The following is an 18,878-nucleotide window of genomic DNA, read 5'->3' as shown; positions in this document are numbered from 1 at the left end:
AAATTCTTATAAAATGATATTAATAGAAGGCTTGAGAATAGACTAATCAGAGTGATGCCAGCCATGAACATAGTCAAATGATTATCTTCCTATAGATTTTTTTTTTCTCCCTAGTATGTGACAGTAGCTACTTGACATTTATATCACTGGGCCAACAGGTTTTCTTCTATTCAGCCATTGCCCTCAGGAGACTATAGCTAATGTTAAAGCTGTACAGAAGGGAAATTTGTCCATTTCTAGATCCCCAGTCTAGAACAATGCTGGAAAACATAATAGGCACTAAAATACTATGTGTTAAAAATAAATAAGCACAACTATTGACTTAAAAACATGCTGTAGTGATCTCGAAATGAATACCACAGATGATGTAGAAGAGCATGTTCTACTGAGCAAGAATTGGCAGAGGTGTCAATGGAGCGATGTGTCAACCTTAGACATTATGTAACATTATGTATGTTAACATTTGCTGTAACAGCATTCTAAGTTTTGTAAAACTATGTGGAACTTAATTCTAAGGGTAGTTTATTAACCTTGGAATAAACTAGTGCTCTGTATTCTACTGTACACGGATGTGGGGCTGTGAGATGGCCCTCTGTTAGCTCTCTTAGTTACATCCATTAGAAAAAATATCTTTTAACTCATCTTCATCGTGACTTGGGCTTGCCAGGTGGTGCTAGTGGTAAAGAACCTGCCTGCCAGTGCACGGGGCCGTAGACGCAGGCTCCAGCACTGGGTCAGGAAGAGCCCCTGGAGGCACGCGTGGCAACCCACTCCAGTATTCTTGCCTGGAGACTCCCATGGACAGAGAAGCCTGGTGGGCTATAGTCCATCGGGTCACAAATAATCAGACACAGCTGAGCAAGTTAGCATGCACACGTCATCATTGTAAACTGGGTGTCATCATTGCACAGTTCTTTTGTATTTCCATTATGTAGATAACTCTGCTTAAGTAGTGTTGGAAGTATAATAGCTTGTATGTATGTCATATATGTCATATATATATATATATCCTGTATACATAGGACTTCCTTGGTGGCTCAGACAGTAAAGAATCCACCTGCAATACAGGAGACCTGGGTTCGATCCCTGGGTTGGGAAGATTGCTTGGGAAAGGAAATGGCTACCCACTCCACTCTCCTTGCCTGGAGAATCCCATTGACAGAGGACCCTGGCGACAGTGCTTGGGGTTGCAAAGAGTCTGACACGACTGAGAGACTAAGCATGCACCACTATATACATATGATATATGCGTATCATATATAGTTGTCAACAGTACTGTCAACCAGGTGCTTCAACAGATCAAGTATTTAAATACACACACACACACACACACACACACACACGTGTGTCTATTGATTCAACTCTTTCAGATCATTGCTAATTTTGTACAGCCTCATTTTGGAAATAGAGTCCCAAACAGGGAAAAAAAATAAGGTTATGAATGAGCTTTTTAAGAAAAAAAGGCAAAGCTTTTCAATATTGCTTCAGTTTCCTCAGTTTTGAAATTAAGATTTGAATGCAGGTAAATTTAAGTTTCTGACTCTAAATTTTGTGCAATTCAAAGGAATAATCTTATAACTTCTGTGCTCTTTTTTTCTGATAAAATCACAAGAGACTGACTCTACTTTAATCAGTTAATTAGACTTCTGAAAATTTCACTGGTTTGACTCTTTGAGATGTATTTTATAGTCCTAGCCAATTTGACTTTGGTTCTTGTTGAAATAGTGTCTCAGTATCAACTTACAAATTTCCATACATAACTGATGTTTGTTGAGTTGGTTCATTGAGGAACAGTTGACAGGTAGAAAGTGTCTTCTCTTTTGCTGCCCTGAAAAACTGGTTCCTCTGGTCTGACTTTAGGCAGTAATGGAGCAGTCACATTCCAGTGAGCAGACCTGTGAGCGGAACAGTTCTCTGCAGCTTCAACCCAGTTAATTGGAAATGAAAACACCAAAGCTAGCCTGAGAAACACAGCAAGGACATGCATGCAGTTGGCCGTTAATCACTTAACTGTGTCTGTTCAACACTGTTGTCTAACATTGTTCTAGATAAACTAAACATGATAAGTATACAGATCCATCCCATGCCTGCAAATCAGTCATCCCCACTGATGGATCACAGGTGAAATTTTTTTATTCAGATTTTTAGTAACCAAATATCACTAGTGATAACGAGAGAGCAGATGTATTCTCTGGAATACTAACAGGAAGAATATGACAGAGGGAGGCTACAAGCTTTGGGCAAAGATGAAAATCTACAGAAATAGAGCTGTCTGATTTTCAGGATGGAAAGCATAGCTGGATGTCAGGTTCAATCACTGAACATAGTCTGCCTATGACTGTTATGAACCATGCTTATTATCTACAGTAACTAATAAGACTCGGGGGTTCTTGAATGCAGTCTCTACCATTATTATGAAAGTGGACCTGGGCTTCCCTGATGGTCCCGTTAGTTAAAAATCTGCCTTGCCATACAGGGGACACCAGTTCAATTCCTAGGCTGGGAAGATCCCACATGCTGTGGAAGCCCATGTGCTGCAACTACTGAGCCCACTAGTCTGTGAGCTGCAGCTGCTGAGGCCTGCATGCCTACAGCCCATGCTCTGAAACAAGAGAAGTCACTGCAACGAGAGTCCTGAACATCGCAACAAAGAACAGTCCCCGCTCGACGCAACTAGAGAAAGCCTGTGTGCATCAATGAAGACCCAGCATAGCCAATAAATAACATATATTAAAAAGAAAGTAGACCCATTGTATAGGGAATCTGAGATCAAAGGAAGGCAGAATGTCTACCTTATTTCTGTATTTAGCCAAAGTAGACTGTGTAATAAAGAGAAAGATTAGTAAAGCACTATATTTAGCTCTTTACTTACAAGGGAAGCCTTGCGTGCTTGGGGTCACAAAGAGTTGGACATGACTGAGTGACTGAACTGAACTACACTTCATGGAGCTCTTTCAAATGTATTTTCTTATATGATTTTTGGAAATGCTTGAAGATTTACATAAAGGAAAAGGGAAGTCTGAGAATGTGTGACTTTCCTAAGGCTGCATGCCCATGAGACGTGGAGCTGGGATGGAATGTTGGCTTCTGGACCCCTAGGCTCTTTCTGCTGGTTAGCGCTGCCTCTGATATGGAAGTATGCACATGTGAGAGCAATGGGTCATCTCTAGACTTTAGGGAAATTAAAACACATGTGCATGCACATATGCATGTAACATTCATTGAGGACCTGTTGATATCAGATGTCTGGATCAATTGGTAGTGGCCACCCCTTTGAGATGAGTAGCTTTTCTTTGAAACCCTGGATCCATTCTCCCATCTCCACCATACTTTCCCACTGGGCTTTGTACCCTGGAAGGTACCCTATAGGGACGACATTAACAGCCTCTCTTAACCATCTATTCTGGTTGAGTTTGCCCAATGGAAAGCAGGCAGTAAAGATGAGGAGAAATGATGAGAATGAGATCCAAATAGTTACTTTCTTATCTCTGCCCCTCTGACACGATCACCCACTGCTGTGCCCCTTGATGTAAGCCCACTGTCTTGTGAGGCACTCAGTGCACCCTTGTTCTTTCCTTCTACCCCTCCTGCATCAGGATTCTGGCAACTGACTTTCCCCTTGCTCTGTCAGGCCTTAGGGTAGTCAAAATAGTAATTGGGGTTTGCTTTTAATAACCCTGAATACCATATTACCTCTGGAGGGTTCATTCTTCCCTGTCTCTACCTTAATAAAACCTTCATACCTTTATTAAACCTTCATCAAATGACCTAATTTGAGTGGGGCATCTGTTTCCTCTTAGTATCCTGGCTGATTCAGTTTGTTATTATACATGTTACAGATGTGGAAACTGAAGCTCAAAAATGTTTCACTGTGAAATAACTTGCAGATCTAGGACTTCGCTGGTGGTCCAGTGGTTAAGACTCTGTGCTTCTAAAGCAAGGGGGCCTGGATTTGATCCTTGGTCAGGGACCTAAGATTATCTCACATGCCAGCACAGACAAAAAATAAAAAAAGTAACTTTCAGATCTAGGATTCTACCCAGGTTTTCTAACTCCAGGCTTACATGCTCATAGTGACAGCCCACTGAAAAATGATTTTGAATAGGTGTAATTGCTGTTGTTTCATCACTAAGTGGTGTCCGACTCTTTTGTGACCCCATGGACTGTAGCCCACCAGGCTCTGCTGTCCATGGGATTTCCCAGACAAGCATCCTGGAGTGGGATGCCATTCCCTTCTCCAGGGGACCTTCCCAACCTAGGGATGGAACCCGAGTCTCCTGCATTTATTGGCAGGCGGATTCTTTACCACTGAGCTACTGGGGAAGCCCATAGGTATAATTATGTATGTGCAATTATAGTCCTGCACAATAGAGCTTTGTTGAATTGACTCAGAGTCAGATCAATTCTGAGAAACATACCACCATCATTTATAAATACCGTGTTTTGAAATTTCATAATATGCTCGCAAAATAAAGCAATGGCAGTGGTATCTGGAGGAAAATTAAGTAAGGTTGCATCTAGTCTCTCACCACACCATCCTGCCTTCCCTGCATCACCACAGTTAGCCTAAAAAGCAAGTCCTATCAGATCGCTTCCTATCTTAAAAGTCATCTCTGTTGACTAACATCCGAGCTTCGTAAGTGTGGTTATTTGCTCTGCTAGGATAGACCCTCTCTATCTCCCTTCAGTCTTAACTTTACCATTCCAATCCATATCCTCTAGCCCATATGGAATCAATGTGGTTCTCACTGGGTGGGGGCCGGGGCAGGTGCCGATTTTTCCTCCAAGAGGCTTTTGGCAATGTCTGGAAATACTTTGGTTTGACTTGACTAAGCAGACTGCTGCCGGCATCTAGTGGGTGCAGGCCAGGGCCACTGCTAAGCATCCTCCAATGCACAGGCCAACTTCCACAACATCTGGTTCAGTATTATCACTGTTGAGAAATCCTGTTCTACTTGAGACATGTTGAGTTCCTCCTGATTCTTGAGTTTGCTGCATTATAATTACCATTTAACAGATGCTATGTCAAGCAGTGTGTTTAATATGATTTCATTACATGCCTTTATCTGCTTTGCACCTGTATGTATGTTCCCTCAGCTGGAATGCCTTTTAATTCCTCCCTTTGTGGTTCACTCTTTCTCATTCTTGAAACCTAAGTGATATACTCCCTCCCTAATGATGCTAGGTAAAGCTATAGACACAAGGGCTAAATTCCCACAACACTTTGTTCATTATTTTTTTTGTTTCAAATTAATTTTTTATCTTTATCTTAAAATGTAAATCTCTAAAAGAAATGATTTATGTTTTAATTGGAGAATAATTGCTTTACTATGTTGTGTTGATTTGGAGTATAGTCACTTTACAATGTTTTGTTGGTTTTGACTGCTCAACAGGATGGATCGGCCATATATATATATATATATATAGAGAGAGAGAGAGAGAGAGAGTGTTACCTGTGCTAACCAGAATGTTCTCATTAGTTATCTGTTTTATATGCAGTATCAATAGTGCATATGAATCAATCCTAGTCTCCCAGTTCCTCCCACTACCTCCCCTTTACCCCTTGGTATCCATATATTTATTCTCTGTATCTGTATCTCTGTTTCTGCGTTGCAAATAAGATCATCTGTAGAATTTTTTTCCAAATTCCACATGTATGCATTAGTATAAGACATTTGTTTTTTCCCTTTCTGTCTTACTGCACTCTGTATGGCAGTCTCTAAGTCCATCTGCGTCTCTGCAGATTGCCCAGTTCGGTTCCTTTTTATGGCTGAGTAATATTCCATTGTGCGTATGTACCACATCTTCTTTATCCATTCATCACTGATGGATATCTAGGTGGCTCCTGCGTCTGGGCTGTTGTGAACAGTGCTGCTGTGAACATGAGGTTTCTCCATTCTGTAGTGTGACAGTTTACCTGTTTGTGTCTGTAACTCACGTTATTTGTGATCCTGTCACCCCCATTTTAGCACACTATCTGGCACACGTTAGATATTAGTCATTGAATGAATGAGCGAATATTACTGCAAGCAGTGGCTATAGTTCTTTTGAAGATTTGTGTTATGTTAAATTTTTATAAATTAAGTCACATTTTGAATTCAGTGGGAAATTTTAAGATAAAGCTACATGAATTCTCTGAGCAAAGGAACATTTTCTTGAAATTATGCATCCTACAAACCAGGATTTCTTTTTTTTTATTTTTGAATACTAAAATATGTAGATATACCTGCTTGCTTTTCTTAAAGTAGAAAACCTCCATCACATTTTCTGTCATGGCTTTAGGGTGCTTTAATTGTTTGGGGATGGGAAGGCCATTGGACTATCTATAATGGCAGCATGATGTCGAGAATGTGAAAACTTAGTTCTTCTCAGCCTTGTCCACCAGAGGGAGGAGATCACCTCGTAACAGTTATGGTTCCCTGGAACTATTGGCTATTGTTGGGTCTGCTCAGAGCTAGAGATTTGTGTTGCTCCTGCTGCTGCAAAATACAGAATTAGAACCTGGCAGGCATTCCCGCATACATTTGCACACTTTTTAAGATCAGCCCAGTTTGGTTAGAGAGGAAGCAATCTGTGTATTTTGGAAGCTTTGTTAGAATAAAACATACTTGGGGAGTGTATGAGGCCATTCGCTGCAGGAGTGAGCAGGAGGAGGTCTTGAAGGTATGAAAAGAGAACCTGGTGGGGAAGGTGATGGTTTATTGGTGCTTCGCTTACAAGGCTGACCATGAACATACTTTCTTTCTACAGTAGACAGCTTAAGGGCCACTGGGTAGTACTAGGAAGTCTGCTTGATATGCTAAGTGCAAAGTGAGACCTGGGAAGTCGACTGCATGAAAGCACATTTTGCTAATTATTTATAGGACTGTATTGATGTCAAGGGGCCCCTTGTATCTGTCTGTGGCCTCACATCAATTGTATTGTCTAGTACTTTTGTTTTATCTCTTCCCTATCTGTGCCTACCGGTCTGGCTTTCTCCTTTAAGACTATAGGAAATGTAAGTGGTGTCACTTCCTAGTATGTGTAAGCAAGAAGGTCTTCTGTACTATTCACTTCCTACAGTTTATTTTCCCTATAGTCTTCACTTTGCCTCTTAAGACCTCATCACATCAAAACAATATATACTATAATAATACTAAAGAATGCTGCTTCGATTATTTCATATCGTTTCTTTGGTGTTAGATGTAATGATTTGATTTTGAAAAAGCTCTAGGAGGATGGTAGGGGAAAGCTGCCTGCCATAAACTCCCTCTTTCAAGTTAAACAGGAATGAGTATACTAGCCAAATCATCATTAGCTCCAAGTAACGAAAGAAGCTCAACTCCGTGTCATAGATCTCAAACAATAGGAGCAAGAGAAATGATTCTGAAGCCAAGTCAAGAGAAATGGTCAACCATGATAAGGCTGCAAACCCTGCTTATGGCCCTCAGGTGTAGTACTGTTTAGATCATAAAAAATAAAATAGTTGAGATGTCTTTCTAAAATGCCTTTAGGGGGAAGGAAGTAGACTGAGCAGATGTTCTTATCTGGTCCTGCCTTTAAAGAATAATGGGAATGGCTGTGGGAGGCAAATGCATGTAGCCGAAACAGAAAGTAGGACTGAGGATCAAGAGAGAAGTCACCAGGGCTAAAGGGATCAGAAGTCGAAATGTGTCATCCCCCAACCACCCACCACCACGGCCTTGGGAGGTGCTCTTCAAGTAGGTGGTACAGGACATTAACCTCAGAAATGACACACAGCCCTGCAAGCTAAATGATGGTTACACACAGTCTTGACTGAGCCTTCCATTTCTCCCATCCACTTCCTTCCACATTGCCATCTCTCAACCTACAGGGGGAAAAAAAAGTACATAGAACTAAAATTATGAAGCCATTAAATTGTATTTGATTTTGAGAAGCACTAAGTTACTGAAACTATCTCTGAACAACCAGAAACTCTGGACAGAGCCACCTGAGTGTGAGCAAGAAAGACAATGATAAGACAGTGCAAATACAAAACAGCAGCAAATATGATTTTTAAACATAGATATAGCTTAGAAAACTGAAGGAATTTGATCTAGAAGAAAACAAACCCATGGGCAGAAAAATTTCTCACAGGCTGTATACTCTGTAGCTCATTTGCACTGCAGAATATTGTCAGACAACTTAATTAATCCTGTAAGAATTCATCTCCCATGCTAGTAAGGTCATGCTTAAAGTCTTGCATGCTAGGTTTCAGTATTATGCGAACCAAGAACTTCCAGATGTCCAAGCTGGGTTTAGAAAAAGAAGATGAACCAGAGATCAAAGTGCCAACATTATCTGGATCACAGAGAAAGCTAGGAAATTCCAGGAAAAACATCTACCTCTGTTTCATTGACTACGCCAAAGCCTTTGACTATATGAATCTTAATAAACTGGAAAACTCTTAAAGAGATGGGAATACCAGACCATCTTACCTGTTTCCTGAGAAACCTGTATGTGGGTCAAGAAGCAACAGTTAGAACCTTGTATGGAACAACTGATTGGTTCAAGATTGAGAAAGAAGTATGACAGGGCTGTCTGCTTTCACCCTGTTTGTTTAATCTATATGCTGAGCACATGGTGAGAAATGCCAGGCTGGATGAGTTACAAGCTGGAATCAAGACAGGTGGGAGAAACAGCAACAACCTCATATATGTGGGTGCTACCACTCTAAAGGCAGAAAGCGAAGAGGAACTAAAGAGCCTCTTGAGGAGGGTGAAGGAGGAGAGTGAAAGGGCTGGCTTAAAACTAAATATTAAAAAAAGTAAGATCATGGCATCTGGCCCCACTACTTCATGGCAAACAGAGAGGGGAAATGTGGAAGTAGTGACAGATGTCCTTTTCTTGGGCTCCAAAACCACTGTGGGTGGTGACTGCAGCCATGAAATCAGAAGGCATTTGCTTCTTGGCAGGAAAGCTATGATAAACCTAGACAGTGTGTTGAAAAGCAGAGACATTACTCTGCTGACAAAGGTCTGTATAATCAAGGCTATATGTACAGTTATGAGAGTTGGACCGTAAAGAAGGTGGAGTGCCTAAAAATTGAAATGCCTTTGATGTGTAGTACTGGAGAAGACTCCTGAGAGTCCCTTGGATGGCAAGGAGATCAAACCAGTCAATCTTGTGGGAAATCAACCCTGAATGCTCAGTTGTAAGGGCTGATGCTGAAGCTGAAACTGAAATATTTTGGCCATCTGATGCAAACAGCCAACTCATTGGAAAAGTCCCTGATGCTGGGAAAGATTGAGGGAAGAAGGAGAGGAGGGTATCAGAGGATGAGATAGCTCTATGGCATCACCGATGCAATGGACATGAACTTGGGCAAACTTTGGGAGATGGTGAGGGAGAGTGAAGCTTGGTGTGCTGCAGTCCACGGGGTCATGAAGAGTCAGACATGAATGGGTAACAAACAACAGCTTAAGAATTTGAAGAAAATGTACAAAACAGAGTGAATGGAAAAGGGGATTGTATGTGGCATATCTGAGAGCCAAATGTGATCACATAACTTAATTGAAATAATTAGTAACAACATGAGGGCAGAGGATACATGGCTAAATATTGATGTATTGACAGAAGGAAAAGCCTCAGATCATCACAGTGAGTGCTGATGAAAAGTCAAAGAGATTAAATCCATCATAAAAAAAACTAAGAGATATGGAGGACAGACAAGATAATTCAATCTCTGAAATAGAAAAACAGGGTACTTCAACAAAGAGATTACCTAAATCTCAAACCAAAATTTTGTTCTTAATATAAAGAACTAACTCTAAAGTTCAAAAATAGCATGATGGCACCTAAGAAAATCAGATATAGTGCATTTAACACTGAGATGTGTATTGATTATGTTATTCACCTGACTCTTTAGAACAAGGCTTAGAAAAGTTCATGGGTAAAGGACTTTTGAAAATAGTGGTGATCTTGGTCACTAGCAATTCTGAAAGGACAGATAGATTTATGACACTAGTAGCAATGAGTGAAAAGGCAGACCACCCAGACGTTTAGTGAAAAGAATCAGAGGTGGAGAAAGCCATGAGGGTCTAGATGGTTATGCATATTTGCAACACTCAGATTAATTAGAGGAGGAGATGGGAAGGACTTGAAAGTATTCCTAAAGTACATATACCTCCATCAGTAAGGGGAAGAGCCTACTGGCTCAAGGGGCTTAAGTACAGCTTCTCAACTGGCTGAATGATAAGCTACGTTTATCATCAGGGGAAAATCTTTGGGAACTAGGCTTAAAGGTAAAACCACATTTATCCTTGGTGGGGTTAGCCGGAGGAATGTGCATGTTCCCAAGACTGACAGGAGGGGCAGCTTCCAAGTGCTAGTCCCCGGCTGAACATGAGACAAAGTCTTAAACTTCCTGAACTGTGAAATCAGCCTCCAAGTCACACAAATCTGACAGACAATGGATAAAAAAAAAAAACTGACCAGGGGGGCTTAGGTATAATAGTTGAGCAGTAAGTGACTTACACTGACCCAAGAAAAACACCTAGGAAGACAGGCTAAAAAATAAAAAAGGGGAAAAAAAAATATCTGAACAAGGACATCAGAACCTTCACACCGCTGAGAAAATATGTCACAGAATTAGTTTAGCCAGTGGCTCAGATGGTAGAGAATCTTCCTGCAATGCAGGAGACCTGGGTTCAGTCCCTGGGTTGGGAAGATTTCCCTGGAAATGGAAATAGCAACCCACTCCAGTATTCTTGCCCAGAAAATCCCACGGACAGAGGAGCCTGGAGGGCTGCAGTGCGTGGGGGCTGAGCAACTAACACACACATGTCATTGAACAAACAAACTAATGGACGAAGAGAAGGAAGTAACCCTGGTGGTAGTCAAGGAGGGGGCAGTAGTGTCCACACTGGCTACAGTCTGTGATGTAAAATGTCCAGTTTTCAACAGAAAATCGTGAAACATACAAAGGAAAGGGAAAGTGTGAGCCATATACAGGGATACATACAGGCAATAGAAACCGCTCAGATGTTGTGCTTAGCAGACAAACTACACCAAAGCTATTATAAATATGTTCAAGGGGAATTTGGGGAATTAAGGGAGCCTGTGCAAGATTTAAGATGACAGTGATTTATTAAATAGATAATGTTAATACAGAGATTAAAATTATATGTGTATTTATTTATATATTTTCCAACTCCAAAATTTCCCTCGTTTGGAGATTGTTTCTCTCCCTCCCTCCCTATCTACATGTATTTTCTAACTATCTAGAAGTACAGTAATCCAAATGAAAAATTCACTAAGGGGCTCAACAGTAAGTTTGAGTTAGCAAACTTAACTAAAGAATCTGCAAAGTTGAAGATAACTCAATAGAGATTATAAAGTCTAAATAGAGGAAAGAAAAATAATTGAAGAAAAAGAGCATCAGATAAATATGGGACATCATTAAGTGTACCAACATATCTATGATGGCAGTCATGGAAAAGTGAGAGGGAGATAAGACAGAAAAGATATCTAGAGGATTGATGATTGAAAATTTCCCAAATTTGAGGAAAAACATTAATTTACACATTCAGTTCAGTTCAGTCTCTCAGTCATGTCCAACTCTTTGCGACCCCATGATCCGCAGCCCACCAGGCTTGCCTGTCCATCACCAACTCCGGAGTTTACCCAAACTCACGTCCATTGAGTCAGTGATGCCATCCAACCATCTCATCCTTTGTCGTCCCCTTCTCCTGCCGCCAATCCTTCCCAGCATCAGAGTCTTTTCCATTGAGTCAGCTCTTCACATGAGGTGGCCAAAGTATTTGGAGTTTCAGCTTCAACACCAGTCCTTCCAATGAACACCCAGAACTTATCTCCTTTAGGATGGATTGGTTGGATCTCCTTGCAGTCCAAGGGACTCTCAAGAGTCTTCTCTAGCGCCACAGTTGAAAAGCATCAATTCTTTGGCACTCAGCCTTCTTCACAGTCCAACACTCACATCCATACATGACCACTGGAAAAACCATAGCCTTGATTAGACAGACCTTTGTTGGCAAAGTAATGTCTTTGCTTTTTAATATGCTGCCTAGTTTGGTCATAACTTTCCTTCCAAGGAGTAAGTGTCTTTTAATTTCGTGGCTGAAGTCACCATCTGCAGTGGTTTTGAAGCCCAAAGAAATAAAATCTGACACTGTTTCCACTATTTCCCAATCTATTTGCCATGAAGTGATGAGACCAGAGGCACGATTTTAGTTTTCTGAATGTTGAGCTTTAAGCCAACTTTTTCACTCTCCACTTTCACTTTCATCAAGAGGCTTTTTAGTTCCTCTTTCTGCCATAAGGGTGGTGTCATCTGCATATCTGAGGTTATTGATATTTCTCCTGGCAATCTTGATTCCAGCTTGTGCTTCATCCAGCCCAGGGTTTCTCATGATGTACTCTGCATATAAGTTAAATAAGCAGGGAGATAATATACAGCCTTGATATACTCCTTTTCCTATTTCGAACCAGTCTGTTGTTCCGTGTCCAGTTCTAACTGTTGCTTTCTGACCTGCATATAGGTTTCTCAAGAGGCAGGTCAGGTGGTCTGGTATTCCCATCTCTTTCAGAATTTTCCACAGTTGATTGTGATCCACACAGTCCAAGGCTTTGGTATAGTCAATAAAGCAGAAATAGATGTTTTTCTGGAACTCTCTTGCTTTTTTGATGATCCAGTGGATGTCAGCAATTTGATCTCTGGTTCTTCTGCCTTTTCTAAAATCAGCTTGAAAATCTGGAAGTTCATGGTTCATGTATTGCTGAAGTCTGGCTTGGAGAATTTTGAGCATTACTTTACTAGCTTGTGAGATGAGTGCAATTGTGTGGTATTTTGAGCATTCTTTGGCATTGCCTTTCTTTGGGATTGAAATGAAAACTGACCTTTTCCTGTGGGCACTGCTGAGTTTTCCACATTTGCTGGCATATTGAGTGTAGTACTTTCACAGCATCATCTTTCAGGATTTGAAATAGCTCAACTGTGATTCCATCACCTCCACTAGTTTTGTTTGTAGTGATGCTTTCTAAGGCCCACTTGACTTTACATTTCAGGATGTCTGGCTCTAGGTGAGTGATCACACCATCATGATTATCTGGGTCATGAAGATCTTTTTTGTATAGTTCTTCTGTGTATTCTTGCCACCTCTTCTTAATATCTTCTGCTTCTGTTAGGTCCATACCAATTCTGACCTTTATCGAGCCCATCTTTTCATGAAATGTTTCCTTGGTATCTCTAATTTTTTTGAAGAGATCTCTAGTCTTTCCTATTTTGTTGTTTTCCTCTATTTCTTTGCATTGATCACTGAGGAAGGTTTTCTTATCCCTCCTTGCTATTCTTTGGAACTCTACTTTCAAATGGGAGTATCTTTCCTTTTCTCCTTTGCTTTTCACTTCTCTTCTTTTCACAGCTATTTGTAAGGCCTCCCCAGACAGCCATTTTGCTTTTTTGCATTTCTTTTTCTTGGGGATGCTCTTGATCCCTGTCTCCTGTACAATGTCATGAACCTCCGTCCATAGTTCATCAGGCACTCTATCTATCAGATCTATTCCCTTAAATCTATTTCTCACTTCCACTGTATAATCATAAGGGATTTGATTTAGGTCATACCTTAATAGTCTAGTGGTTTTCCCTACTTTCTTTTTATTTATACATTAGTGAGCTTCAAATAGGATCAATGCAAAGAAATTCATTCACATCCATACTCATGATGATAGAAATGTTGAAACCCAAAAAGAAAATCATGAAACAGCAAGTCATCATATACAAGGGATCACAGTAAGAATGACAGCTGTTGTCTGTTCAGAAGCAATGGAGCCCAAAGACAGTGAGTTGACATTAAAAGTGCTGAAAGACATATATCAACAACCAAGAATTCTATAGTCAAAAAAAAAAAGTCTGTCTTTCCAAAGTGAAAGTGAAATAAAGAAGTATCCAGGTAAACAAAAAACAGAGACTTCATTGCTAGTATACTTGCCATATAAGAGGTACTAAAAGAAGTTCTATAAACTGAAAAAAAGTGGCAGCAGACAGTAATTTGAATCTTCATGGAAAAAAAAAAAAAAAAAACACAGAGTTCCAATAAAGGTAACTGTGTTGGTAGTGATGAAAAGTATAATTAAGCATATCTTTTTCTTTCTTCTTTTAACTGATTTAAAAGGCAGTTACATAAAATAATCTATAACATTGTGTTATTGGGTCTATCACATATAGAATTGTAATATATTTGACAATAAAACAAAAATGAATGAAGCTATACTGGAGAAAGGGAATGACACCAGATGGTGTCATCTGAATCCACAAGAAGAAAGAGAGACAGAGATGGTAAATAAGCTTAACTTTAAAAATCTCTATAAATATATCTGAGAACTCATTGCTTCACTTCGTAAAAAGACAGAAGTTTTTATAAAGCAATAAGTATAACAATGTATTTTTGAGTTTGAAACACATATAGACATCACATGAATAACAATAATAACACAGAAGGGAGGAATAGATGAGAGCATGTAAGAGTAAAATTTCTATGTCTTTCTGGAATTAAGTTCATATAAATGGGAAGTAGATTCTCATAAACTAAGATTTATGTTGTAAGCCCTAGACCAACCACTAGGAAAGAAGCTTTTAATTAGTTAATTATATAATTGTTGCTGCTAAATCTGACTTAGTTAAGTCTGACACTAAGTCAAGTCTAACTCTTTTGCAACCCCATAGACTGTAGCCCACCCGGCTCTTCTGTTCATTGGGTTTCCCAGACCAGCATACTGGAGTGGGTTGACATTTCCTTCTCCAGGAGATCTTCCTGACCCAGGGATCAAACCCACATCTCCTGAATTGGTAGACAGAATCTTTACCACTGAGCCAACTGGGAAGCCCAATTATATAGTTAAGAATCATCAAAGAAATTAACATAATATGTTAAATATTCACTTAAAACAAAGGGAAGTTATAAAAGCAGAAAAGAGGAAAAAAATAGAACTGTATAAGTATTGTTATCTCAGCATTTCATGATGAAGTCTTTCAATACTCAGTAAGCTGATAGACTTTAGATCAAATAGCGTTCTTTCTTTAGACTCATTTTCCCTCAAATTAGTATTCCATTCATGTACCCCTTTTATTTGAAATATTTTGAGCAAGTTAATATGAATTCTGAAGCAAATTTATTTTCAGCTGATTTCTATATTAAATTTTCTGCTTCATCACCTTCCCCTGAAAAATACTATGTTACTAATAGAACACACTCACCAAGATACACGCAAAGGTATGCGCTGAGATCCATACTTCATTTTGTACCACTGGATGCTTAACTACACACTCACCTTATGTTTATTCTCTGACACTACCAATATTGACATAAAGATGCATATTCTCTCACTGCATATATCTAGAGGGATCAAGTTGGCCATTAATTTTGGAATTACTTAAGTTGAATGCATCCAAACAACCATTTCATGGCTCACCAAATGCCTTCGCATCTCTTGAAAAGGAGTGTGCTTGAGTGTAGGTATTTATAGTAGAAAGTCATAGTAGTAATTAATGGTGTTCAAGGCAATGGCACCCCAGTCCAGTACTCTTGCCTGGAGGATCCCATGGGTGGAGGAGCCTGGTGGGCTGCAATCTGTGGTGTCGTGAAGAAGCACGCACGACTGAGCAACTTCACTTTCCCTTTTCACTTTGATGCATTGGAGAAGGAAATGGCAACCCACTCCAGTGGTCTTGCCTGGAGAATCCCAGGAACGGGGGAGCCTGGTGGGCTGCCGTCTATGGGGTCACACAGAGTTGGACATGACTGAAGTGACTTAGCAGCAGCAGCATAATCATAAAGCCACGCAGAGCATTGTGCATAGTAATGTATAACAAGATATCATTTAGAAATTTGTATCATTGGACTTCCCTGGCAGTCCAGGGCTTAAGGCTCTGCAGTTCCGCCACAGGGGGCACGGGTTTGATCTCTGGTGGGGAATTAAGATTCCACATGCTGCACTGTGTGATAACAAAATATACTAGGTTTCAGTGAACTTCTTTAAAAACAAACAGAAATTTCTGTTTATGTAATTCTATATGGTCATAAAATACAACTTTGAATAATGGCATTTATGTGTCTGTGCACACATGTACATATATGCACAAATACACAAGCATACCACACTCTGCCATGAAGCATTATAGATGTACTTTGGGTGCTAAGAAACATGGGTGTGATTCTGGTATAACTCTCGAAATGTGGCAGAATCATCAAGTATACAGCTATGAGGATCAGACTGCCTGCATTTAACTTCTAGCTTTGCCGTTTGTTAGATGTGCGACCTGGTATCTGTAAACTATAATAATAGTGTCTTCTTCATGATGTGCTTGTGAGGATTGAATGAATCTTAATGCATGTAAAGTCTTAGAAAGCGCAAGTAAATGGTTTAAGTGCTCAGTAAATTTTAGTAATCATTATTGATCTTTTGATTCTGCTCTTTCAGGAGATAGAAGTTTCTTTTGCGTCTAGAGTGTGTGTTAAATTTAGATTATCCTTCGCATCTAAGAGCAGATCTTCAAAATATGTTTTCAGTTTGATGGTGTCTGTTACTGTCCCACCTTTATTTGTGACCCTTAGAGTTTGCAAATTGCAATATACAGCTATTAGCATGTCACGGATTTTACTGGGTGATGGTCGATTCCCAGGGATGACAGGTGTATTTATACTGTTTTTCATGCACCTTGTGTGTTGTGAAAGTAAGGTTGGGGGTATGATGATGACACAGACTATTTTGAGAACCTTCCGTGTGGTCTGCCTCGTCTCTCCAATCTGTTCCTGTTCCTTTTATACAGGAAGACAGAAGATGTTTATCTCTTTGTTAATCATTCATTTACTTCTCAGTATCTACCCGAATCTGTTGATTTCATTGTAATGTCAAAGCACCTTTGTGTAACTATTCTCAAAATATGCTTGATGCTTCTGGTGAAGTTTGCTATTATCTGAACATTCCCCTATTTCTTTCTTTTTTATATATGGAGACACTGTTTTGTCTACCTATCAAATCTGATGGCATCACTTTTCATTAAAAACTCCACCCATCTACCAAGACCAGTTTCAGACTACCCCATGTACTCCACTCACCTGCGTGCTGTAGCCTCTGTCTTCTGAATGTGCCTGGCTTTACTGATGCACCTTTGCTGCACCATTTAGCCATTTTTAAATTCTAGTTCGGTTATTTGTGTGCACTGTTTCTGCCTTCAAGACAGGGATCTTGTTTGCTTCGCCTTTTGTACCCTCCATAGTGCACATGTGCTCAGTCGTGTCTGACTCTTTTGCGACCCCGAGGACTGTAGGCTGCCAAACTCCTCTGCTCATGGGATTTTTCCAGGCAAGAATACTGGAGTGGGTTACCAGTTCCTTCTCAAGGGGACAGTGTATATAGGAAAGTAGCAAATATTGGCAACCCGCTCCAGTACTCTCGCCTGGAAAATCCCATGGACAGAGGAGCCTGGTAGGCTGCAGTCCATGGGGTCATGAAGAGTCGGACACTTACTGATTGACTTCACTTTCACTTTCATGCATTGGAGAAGGAAATGGCAACCCACTCCAGTGTTCTTGCCTGGAGAATCCCAGGGATGGCGGAGCCTGGTGGGCTGCCATCTGTGGGGTCGCACAGAGTTGGACATGACTGAAGCGACTTAGCAGCAGCAGCAGCAGCAGCAGCAAATATTTAGCAACAGCAAATATTTAATAAGGACTGCTTCAATGCCAGGAACGGAGCTCAGTGATGACTGGCTTCATGGGAAAGTGAGTGATGCTCTTGTCCTGTGTTCTGTAAACATATTTGCTCAATGAATGATTCAACAAATTCACATTTTAAATGACTTGATGCTACAGAACAGGCCCTGGACTTGCTATTGGATATACTGGATTAAAATCCAGACTATGTGACTTTGGGATGATAATACCCATCCCCCACCATGAGCTGTGGTTTTCTGTTTGAAAGTAGGAATAATAGACCCACCTTGTGGCATTAAGTGAGCTAACATATTGGAGGGGCTGGAGGGCTCATAACCAAAGTGTTGTTTGGATTGGCAAAAAGGTGAGCTGCTCCTTTTCTTATAAAGGTACTACTGGAATAAAAATAAAATGGCTGGTTTTCAAAGCTGTCCTTAGCTTTTGTTGTTCTAGCCCTGGCTCTTATCAGTCTTCTTTGAATGGGCCAAGCAGACTCTCACAAGGCCTGGCCACTAGGGATGCTCTGAGGCCTGGCTATGCTGCTGTTCTCTTCCCAGCAGCACTTGGCAAGTATGTATGTATTTGCTACGGTGCTTATAAACTGCGCCTACTCTCAGGTTCTTCATGAAGTGCTCACAGGACTCAGGCTTTGTTTAGTGTCTTTGGCTTTGTCATATCTACAGTGTAAGAAAGAAAGTGAAGTCGCTCAGTCGTGTCTGACTCTTTGCGACCCCATGGACTGTAGCCCTGCCAGGCTCCTCTGTCCATAGGATTTTCTAGGCAAGAGTACTGGAGTATGTTGCCATTTCCTTCTTCAGGGGATCTCCCCAACCCAGGGATCGAACCCGGGTCTCCCACATTATGGGCAGATGCTTTACCATCTGGGCCACCAGGGAAGCCCAGAATTACAATTACTACCATCTGTGAGGATATTTTCACTTCTGCAGAATGACTTCACATCCATTACTTCATTTGATGCCATTGGCGAGTCGGTGAGCATGGTAGAGCAGGGACCAAGGCTACCAGATGTCCTTTGCAAAAGAGGAAATAGACCCTCAGCATTTAAGGGGCCTGCATCTAGCCTAAAAGTGGCAATGGAGATTGAGCAAATGCAAGCCCATGTTAGTTCCTCAGTCGTGCCCACCTCTTTGTGACCTATGGACTGCAGCCTGCCAGGCTCCTCTGTCCATGGGATTTTCCAGGCAA

The 18,878-nt window shown here is 40.6% G+C and overlaps 1 protein-coding gene across 11 annotated transcripts in view; it reads left to right on the top strand.

Annotated features, from left to right (window-relative positions):
* NRXN3 (neurexin 3) overlaps positions 1-18,878 on the top strand; it is a 1,787,606-nt gene that overhangs the window by 644,524 nt on the left and 1,124,204 nt on the right. The window lies entirely within an intron of this gene.

The sequence above is a fragment of the Bos grunniens genome, chromosome 10 (assembly GCF_055505025.1).
Source record: "Bos grunniens cultivar Pamir isolate PY7600 chromosome 10, Bosgru_T2T1.0, whole genome shotgun sequence".
NCBI classification, from domain to species: domain Eukaryota; kingdom Metazoa; phylum Chordata; class Mammalia; order Artiodactyla; family Bovidae; genus Bos; species Bos grunniens.
The sequence above is the reverse complement of the archived record's forward strand: the minus strand, read 5'-3'. Positions and strand labels throughout refer to the sequence as shown.